Genomic DNA, 8429 nt, shown 5'->3' with positions numbered 1-8429 from the left:
CCGGTCCTTCATTGTCCATCTGGTTAAGGGATGGGGGTGTGGCGGGAACGCTACTGAAGAACCAGATATTGATGTTAGCGAAACGAGTTGAGAGAATTGTAGGTATCGTGTGTGGAGTTGGTAATGTCTTGTAATAATATATTACTTGATCGACCAACGAATTGAAGTTGGTTGATCTGGCTATCCCTTGAATATATGATTGATCGGGCATTTTAGTCAAAAACTTGTCCAAGTCTGACTTCAATCATGCTTCTGGATCAACGCCTACATACGACTTACAAATATTTGAAGGCAGCAAATTGAACAATGAAGGAGCCCGAGAAAGAAGAGAGTTGAACTTCATTATTTTAACTAGCCGGGATTCTCGAGGGCTTGAAGGTGCTCTCAAAACGCACGTTAAGCCTCTACGGTCAATAGAATGGACCCTTAAACCTGGGTTGGGACAAAGCTGCTTTTAAAAACGTACAGTATCAGTATCAGATATCTTTCGTACCTTCTCTGAACACTGCACAGTCCCAACTTTTTTGGTGTCTCCCAATACGAGAGCTCTCTCATTCCTGTGATGTTCCTAGTGAAACATTTATGAAAACCTGCTGAACTCATTGGAGCCCAAATGAGCGAAGCGTATTCAAGATGTGACTGAGCAATCAACTTGGGAAGGGTTAGTTAGCATCGTGATACTATCTCTGGACTTAAACAACTGGGCATGTTCATCGAACTTTCCATTATCTTGGAGGACTACACTTAAATCTTTCCTAGATGAGACCTACTCAATACCTTTACCTCCATCATCTACTAGCGGAGAGTCGACCCAAAGGTCGTATTAAGGCCATATTACTTATTACTCTTGGGGCCCCTAAGAGTAGATTCGTTTTAAATCCTCGGCAAGGGTGATTTAATCGTGGCCATTCCTACCACAAACTAATTTTGTCTCATAAGCATAAGAAGAGATATTGGCCTTACTACTAAGACTAGGAAGTGGAGCAATGAAGATGATGAAAAGAACCTTATGGGACACCCAGCTTGACATCATGTCTATGCCATTTACTGACCTTTCAAATTAACTATTTGTTGAAAAATTTCTAAAATATACTCAATCGATGAATTTTAAAGGTCATTTCATTTTAAGTGCTTGCTTTCAATTTACCATGAAAAGTGCATCTAAAGGGTCACTTCTGATTATGACTCACCTAATAGAACCATGAACCTATCTTTAAATGCCACAATAAATGATTCCAGAGAGTGCTGAAAGCTTTCAAGAGCCATGGGGTTTGAAATCACAAAACTCAAGCAACTGAATGACGAATTGTTTTACCAATACGCACGTAGTATGATTAATCCGTTATGCAAAGAATGAACAATAAAGCCATCAAGAACATTTCTCCGATACCCAGGTATTAGTGCAATAAGTAGTGATGGTTTTAATGGGTGTTGTTCTTGCCTACTTTTATTGCTCGTGTCGCACTATGTAATATATTGTATCCTTTCATAACTCATTATTGGAAGACCAATAAGCTACACCAACCCTCTGCTTTGTTGGTACGCCCATGAAAGGAAAAAAGTCTTTCTTCCAAAGGCGGTAAAGTAGAACGCAGCATTAACATGTCTTTACATTGTCACATGTTACAGTGGTTTGGCAAATATAAATGTAATAGCTGATGAAAATGACATCTTACCCTTTTCCAGGTCCATATTTTTCTGCTCGTGACCATTTTGTTCCTTTCCGTTTCGCTCAGACATGTTCCTTTTTAGATAGGCTGGTAACATCAAATTGTACTTTGAGTAAACATTTTCACTGAATATCATATCTTGCAGGGCCAACTGCTACAACATTCTTTTAAGAATATTGAAGAAAGGGTCCGCTTTGGATGAGTGATTCCTCATAAGGCTCAAGTTAGTTTATTAGCCATGAATTTGACAACCGTTTCCAATTTTCATTTCTAAAGGGGACGTAGTTTTCAGTCAAGAAGGAGAAGACGCAGTTTCATATTCAACTTGAGTTATCTCAATGACGAAAGGGGATCTACGTACATTCCGTGCGGGGAATGATTTTTCTGGAAAGTCTTGGAATCGTAAAATGCACATAAGTTGGACTTTGTACAGTTTGCGATGGTAGCATGACTTCTAGAGATTTGGACTGCCAACGGAAGCCAAAATTTCGTATCTTCTAAACCGTTCATCTTATTCCAAATAAGTATTTGATAAGACCACAAGATCTGGTTGAAAAGATGAACTTGGCCCAATTTGGGCCCAAACCTATGCTTAGGGAACTCGGGAGACATGGTCAAAGTTATGTCGAAAACACTACATAGAATTCGAATTATCTGCTTGCTCTTGGTCAGCTACTACGTAAGCCTTTGACAACATAACTTGGAAACAATCCGCTTTACAAGTAGATGATATAAAAATAACCTACGGTTAGTTGACGAGATCTACGTTTCTTATTATGTTACTTTAATTCAAAAAAAGGCCCAGAGTTGCTATGACCAAGAGCAGGCCAATTGGGCGGGAAGGTCGTTCGCAGTCCATGTTTCTGTCCGTGCATGAATGGTGCAAGAGAATCTTCCGATGGGTTTATGTGTAACAGGTATCGATATGAAAAAACGCAATAACAGTTGAGGTCCGGCTAAGTGAATTTAATGTACGGCAATCGGAGGGAAGGAAGCGAGGAGGTTGCCACACCATGTCCAAGATGGACGTAAATTCCCGAATAACGACAAATGTCTTGATTTATCAGGGGTAGATATCAAGACAAGGCAAGACGTTCTGCCCAGTCGAATTCCGAGCTGCCTGAAGAAGCATCTTTTCTTCAAAACAACAAATGTGGCTATCATTGTCATTTCGATGACTTATTCGGAGATATTACGTTGCTTCTCTGCAGTGGTCCAAGTTAAGAAGGGACTGACTGATGAGTGAGGACTAGGGCCAGCCAAAACTTGCATCGTGGAAATAGCGCAAAATTTGCAAAAAAATGCACATCTGAGATTTTTCTGCAAACATAGTGCATCTGCAAATTTTGGAATTGTAACAGCAACAGTTGACATTTTTCTGCAATTTATTATGCAATTTCAGCAAAAAAAATATTTGTGAAAGATCTTGATAATTTTTTAGACTTATGGTCAAATTTAGGGAAAAAAGTATACATAGATATGAAATAGATTGCAGACATATTACCAACCACCTGCTTATGTATTCCATCAATTTGAAATATTTCCTTTATCATTGCAAATGTATTAAGATACTTTTTTTCAAATTTTGGAACTTAATTTTGTTTGAGTAATGACTTTCTCCTTAAAAATCAGGCACATCTTGACGTGTTTTCATGAGTTTTGGGTTAAATGGTCATGAGGTGGATGGTCAAGTTCGGAAAAATTGACTTACCATTGCTTTCATGAGACTCGAATAGCGTAATTTTCTTAACAAAATTGTTCTGCAAGACACTTGCAACGCTCTGACATTGTGGTTATTCAGTTAATGAACTGAAATTTATCTTTTTCACAAAATGTTAAGGATGTTCAAAATGATGATCAGTCCAGGAGGCAGCATGAATAAGGCAAGATCTGGACGTTAGGGATAGCGGGTTCAAATCCCAGTGGTGGAAGATATCATGATGTTATTTTCCTTTTCATCTACGTGTTGCTTGATGGGGAAGGCAAAAAAGGCCGTTACACCCTTGTTAACGTGTTGTTGCCTTTGTTTTGGAAAGTTAATTGCAATTTTTTGTACAAATTCGGTCGATTTTTTAATGCAAATTTGCTGTCAATATTTATATTTTTAAATCTGCAAATTTCGGCCGGCCCTAGGGATGACTCTCCCACTATCTTGTTGTGAAGTGACCGTGTGATCGCCAGTGACTGTTTATGCCTCCCTCAAGTAGTCTCAGTATAGTAATACACTTCTTCATGTTTTAAACTCCCGCCTCTTCTTGGTCCGATGAGTAGCACTGACAATAAACGGGTACAGGCTTAAAACAATAATACATGGTCTGGTAATATCCAAAATCTCATACGGATTTCTTCATTACGGTGCAATGAGGCTAATCAAAGATGATCTGACCAGGTGCCAGATGAAAGGCCTGCAAGTATTAGTGAACATACGCCTTCGGGTCATGCTGAACATCGGATTCAAGGAGCGGGTCAGCACCGCCCGCCTTTTGGAGAGGAGTGGTTTCCTCGCTATACCTCAGCTCCTGGTCAAACTGACCATAATAGAGTTCTGGAAAGTGTACTGGAGAGATGGTACACGCCCTCAGTAATCTGATATATATTGTAAATAGGCCGGAGCGTGGGACGAAGGATGTTGAGTGCAGGACGACGAGAGCAATAGCGCGGGGACAAATCGAGATACCCAAAAGATGGGAATCAACGAACACTTGCTATCGAAACTTGTACGAAACTTCTCCGGCTTTCCAATACTGAATGGGCTCGCTGACAGGTTCGCTCGGACGTTTCCCATCAAGTTACACAAGGGCTATCATGATCTTTACTAAAAAGTGTAATTGTACATACTTATGGAGCTTGTGTATTAATAATAATGATAATTGATGAAGCAGATCAAAAGCAGATATCAGTCATGGCTAAACCTATGGCTGTTTGTGCTGAGTTTCAAAATATGTCAAGAAAGTCAAATATTTCCGGTTAAGAATGCTCAGTAACTCTCTTCCAAATCTAAATGGAGCTAAGTTTCTCCCAGACAAGAAACGAAAAGAATCCGAGAAAGTTGGCCCTACTGTATTTTGCATCGGTGTTAACTGGGTGGAGAATTTACTTGCCCCGGCATCCCAAGAGAACTGTTTGAATCGGTGACATTAACATGTTCCGGACAGTGAATGGGGCGCATATTCTCACTGCAACATTATGCTCATGAAAATGCGTCATTTTCTTTGGGCTTCATTTCTTTGGCCTTGGTTTTTTGGATCCCACCAAATGGCCGAAAATGTTATTCAGCCTTGATGACAAGTTCAGAACTGGTTCGTTCGTCCATGTGACAACCTAAAAAAGCTAGATAAGATTGTTGTCAGGTTTCATTGTCATCTGAAACAGTGCTGAGGACGCTCCAAGTAAAGAAATACGGATTATATCTTTGCCATTCCAAGTTTTCCTGTCTATTTTTTTTTTAATCTCCGAATTTAATTCCAGCTCCTCTGCAGGATTTCCTCACCAGGGCGTTAGTCGTTCCTCAATAAAAGGAACGTATCACCGTTACAAGAAAAGCGTGTTTTGTCGAAAAAGAGTAATTCATTACACAACCGTTGCTCGCCCAAAAAATGTACTGTAATGGCGTTACTCGTTGCAATTACTTTTACTAAAATTTCATACAACCAATTTTTCAGGCTTGTGCCTCTTAAGGACCATACTTTGCTAAATCAATGGTTATATTACGGTTTCAATCAGTCTTAAAATGTATAGTTTCACTACCAACATGTTTCGCTAATGAGTGATGACATTGTTTAGCATTTTGCTTAGCATTGTATTACTCCCATTCTTGGCCACATGTGCGCGCTTGGCTAATCCAACGGAAATGCATAATAGGAAAATCAATTCTACTTCAAATTTCAAAATCAAAACTACTTCAACAGTATCAATCTTACGGGGAAAACATGCCTCATGCCCTCCTAAGATTTGAAACTTTGAAGGGAAAGGCATATCAAATATATCAAGAAGATATATTCAGGGTGAGGATTTCGAATCCGGACAAAGTATCATAAATTAGGTTTGGTTCCTTTTTTTTGAACAATCAACCGTAAGAAAACGGATCTGTTGACTTTTGTTTTATTTCTTTCACTGCTATTTGTAGTTCTCTTTGAAAACATCTCAAAAATAATAATCTTCCATAGTATTAGATATTAGATTAGATATTCAAAGTGCTCTTGACATATGTTAGCGACTTTGAAAATACTTGCCGAGTATTAACATTAAATGTACGAGAATCTCCAAGTGTTATTACATTACCCGCATGAGCAACACAGGCATTTTATTTGCCACGTTTGCACCTCAGATCCTGATGAACTGGCATTACTGGCTCCCTACGGTCCATAGTAGTTAATATATACATATATAGAAATGGTGCAAATACATAACAGAACAAATAAATGAATTCTTGAGTTTATTGAGCTTGAACGTGTCAGCGTTTTTTGTGATTATTTTTCTATGGGTTGGAAATTTCTTTAAGCTTCATCCTGCCTGAATGTGTTAATGTGCCACCCTGGTGGTGAAAGTGCTTTCAAAGTCTAGGCGTACAAATCGTAATCAGGATCATCCACCAATGTCGAAACATCCGATACCAACTCACACATATTGGGTCCATTCGTTTTCAAGTTGAAACCAACGCATCCCAAGAAAGCTTTACAGAAGCTCTAAAATGGAAGTGATCTTGAATAAGGCCAAGTTTGACATCCATGTTTTAATATTTCACTCACCCCACAAATTGCGGCGGATCCAAAACCTATGGTACGCAGGATGCTCGAGGATTTTTTCCCCTTTTGAATTTGATACAGGCTACTATTGCTTTGAGCAGTTCCCCAAGTGACAAAACATGACAAGTAAATGAAGACGCACACAGTCATGACAACAGCAACCTTCTTCGATGAAACCATTTTGAACGACTAAGAAAATTCAGGTTGTTCATAAATGGAAATCAGTGTTACGTGGTTCCTTTCAAGCCTGGCCGAACAATCGCCTTGTACTGGACAGTACGTAGTCTTGAAACAGGTCTGCGAGGGGAAGCCACGTTTAGAATAGCTATTGTTTCAATAGCCGTGGCTTTTTTGCACAAAGTTTATGAAAATGGAGCTTAAAGAAAGTTAGGTCGGGACACTTTTGGTGGGTTTGCTCTTTCATGCTATCAAGTTTGAAGAATAGGTAGGGCCTACCTAGGGTAATGCCTCGTCCAGAGTTTGTTTTAATCGAGAGGGCATGAAACGCAAATGAGTTTCAGGCCATGCCAAGGTTTAGAAATCTGAACTTCATGTAAAGAGAGTGGATCCTACCCATGAAAACAGGTCTCGAAGAAAGACAATATATGAGCCGGATATAGTAGAGTTGAAACGTGCTGCTATCAAATGAGTTGGAAAGGTAATTGGCCGTCCTATGCGTAAATTTGAAAGAAGCATGCTAGTATTTTCCACCAAGTTTTCTTCTCAGGATTTCATACCCATACAGTGGAATGAAGTCGTAACTTATAAGCAGAGACTAGTTTAGAACAAAACTAGTTTTGTTCAGCACAGATGTTCTTCTTCTTGTGCTCAGATAACTATTCGCATTCAAAACTGTACAACATTGAGCAACAAAGCTTTGAGACTTAAGATAAAAAGTCACAACTGCAAGACAAACTAGTCTAGACAAACGTCTGGAATTTACCCTGAACGCCAAAACAAAATGTTTTTCCTGTCTCTACAGTCATAAGATATTTGGTCACATAATGCGTTCGAATTTGCCGCCCTAGGGCGCTCTTAAATGACAGGATGGTCGGGCATAGTTGATTAAAAAACGATCTAAATGTCGTTTTAAACTGAACAGTGGATCATCTAGAAAGTACCGTATTCTATTGTCCGCTTAGGGCCAAGCTCCTGGAGGCATTTAAAAAACTTTGAGGATTAGGTAGCCTTCATGCCAACGCTGAATACTGTATATTTCTAAGGATTAAAGCCATTCCCAATAGCGTAATAAGTGGTTCGTACCTGTAATATATGTTTAATACTTATTTGCCCTTTTTATACGCATCTTTGGATTCAAATGTCCGGTACATCCAGCCGCAAGTCTTATAAATGTCTTTCATAAGTAGCAAATTTTGAACCTCAAATTGAACCGGCATGGGAGAAAAATGTGAACAAATGCTAAGCGAATATATTCACAAGCATGCTAAAGGGAAACTTTGTCCTATCAGAGATTAAACAATTGGAATTTTGTATTCAATGGTTGCTGCTTAATTTGAAGTAGAAAATCAAAACAAACATGTTATCACTCTTTTTTGCTTTCGTTTCAATAATGAGATGGCTGCTGTACCGTACATCCGAATCAAAACAAACATGTTATCACTCTTTTTTGCTTTCGTTTCAATAATGAGATGGTTGATTCCAAGAAACAAAGTAAATATAAACCTACCGTGAAAAAGAGCTAATTGATTTGTCCACATCAATTCCCTATCTACCCCATCATCCACTACAAATTATTTATTCTAGTTCAGACGATTGAGTATGCAAGATGGGTTAGACACAGTTGCCTTTTTAGCATGATAGAGTATAACCGCACGGTATTTCCACCAAGGCTAATACCGTATGACGTAGGCAGGATATGATTCTTGCTCCTGCAATCCTTGCAAACCTCTCCAATATGTTACGTCGTATGATGTTCAACAATAGAATTGGTGTGTGAGACCAGTGATCATCAAGAGGAATACGGATGCTTCTGGGAAATTTAGAAAAGTTGAAC

At 39.0% G+C, this 8429-nt stretch overlaps 1 long non-coding RNA gene across 1 annotated transcript; it reads right to left on the bottom strand.

Annotated features, from left to right (window-relative positions):
* Positions 1-6088: 6088 nt before the first annotated feature.
* On the bottom strand, positions 6089-6744 carry LOC131881964 (uncharacterized). Its single transcript, XR_009373429.1, has 2 exons — positions 6419-6744; positions 6089-6355 (listed from the first exon to the last, which is right to left on the bottom strand). It is a non-coding gene; the product is annotated as an uncharacterized LOC131881964 (long non-coding RNA).
* Between the last annotated feature and the right edge of the window lie 1685 nt (positions 6745-8429).

The sequence above is a fragment of the Tigriopus californicus genome, chromosome 6, assembly GCF_007210705.1.
Source record: "Tigriopus californicus strain San Diego chromosome 6, Tcal_SD_v2.1, whole genome shotgun sequence".
Taxonomy (NCBI): domain Eukaryota; kingdom Metazoa; phylum Arthropoda; class Copepoda; order Harpacticoida; family Harpacticidae; genus Tigriopus; species Tigriopus californicus.
The sequence above is the reverse complement of the archived record's forward strand: the minus strand, read 5'-3'. Positions and strand labels throughout refer to the sequence as shown.